Source organism: Arachis hypogaea, chromosome 1, assembly GCF_003086295.3.
Source record: "Arachis hypogaea cultivar Tifrunner chromosome 1, arahy.Tifrunner.gnm2.J5K5, whole genome shotgun sequence".
Classification (NCBI taxonomy): Eukaryota; Viridiplantae; Streptophyta; class Magnoliopsida; order Fabales; family Fabaceae; genus Arachis; species Arachis hypogaea.
This window is the reverse complement of record NC_092036.1, coordinates 45683600-45684687: the sequence shown is the minus strand read 5'-3', so window position 1 is coordinate 45684687 and position 1088 is coordinate 45683600. Positions and strand designations below refer to the sequence as shown.

At 40.8% G+C, this 1088-nt stretch overlaps 1 non-coding gene across 1 annotated transcript; it reads left to right on the top strand.

Moving 5' to 3' along the window:
* Nucleotides 1-306: 306 nt before the first annotated feature.
* Nucleotides 307-414, top strand: LOC112713436 (small nucleolar RNA R71). The gene has a single exon (XR_003158413.1). It is a non-coding gene; the product is annotated as a small nucleolar RNA R71 (small nucleolar RNA).
* The last annotated feature ends 674 nt before the right edge of the window (nt 415-1088 follow it).

The following is a 1088-nucleotide window of genomic DNA, read 5'->3' as shown; positions in this document are numbered from 1 at the left end:
TGCATTTTGCATTCCAGACAGACTTTGAAAAATCATATTGACTTGCTGAGTCAATATTTTGTTCTGAGCCAATATGGCATTCAGAGTGTCAATCTCAAGAACTCCTTTCTTCTGATTTCTCCCATTGTTCACAGGATTTCTGTCAGAAGTGTACATGAATTGGTTATTTGCAACCATTTCAATCAGCTCTTGAGCTTCTGTAGGCGTCTTCTTCAGATGAAGAGATCCTCCAACAGAGCTATCCAAAGACATCTTGGACAGTTCAGACAGACCATCATAGAAAATACCTATGATGCTCCATTCAGAAAGCATATCAGAGGGACACTTTCTAATTAATTGTTTGTATCTTTCCCAAGCTTCATAGAGGGATTCTCCTTCCTTCTGTCTGAAGGTTTGGACTTCCACTCTAAGCTTACTCAATTTTTGAGGTGGAAAGAACTTTGCCAAGAAGGCATTGACTAGCTTTTCCCAAGAGTTCAGGCTTTCTTTAGGTTGTCAGTCCAACCATATTCTAGCTCTGTCTCTTACAGCAAAGGGAATAGCATGAGTCTGTTAACCTCAGGGTCAACCCCATTAGTCTTGACAGTGTCACAGATTTGCAAGAATTCAGCTAAAAACTGATGAGGATCTTCCAATGGAAGTCCATGGAACTTGCAATTCTGTTGCATTAGAGAAACTAATTGAGGCTTAAGCTCAAAGTTATTTGCTCCAATGGCAGGGATAGAGATGCTTCTCCCATAGAAGTCGGGAGTAGGTGCAGTAAAGTCACCCAGCACCTTCCTTGCATTGTTGGCATTGTTGTTGTTTTCGGATGCCATGTGTTCTTCTTCTTTGAAGATCTCTGTTAGGTTCTCTACAGAGAATTGTGCCTTAGCTTCTCTTAGCTTTCGCTTCAAGGTCCTTTCAGGTTCAGGGTCAGCCTCAACAAGAATGCTTTTGTCTTTGCTCCTGCTCATATGAAAGAGAAGAGAACAAGAAAATATGGAATTCTCTATGTCACAGTGTAGAGATTCCTTGAGGTGTCAGAGGAAAAGAAAAATGGAAGGAAGAGGTAGAAAATTCGAACTTATCAAGAAAGATGGAGTTCG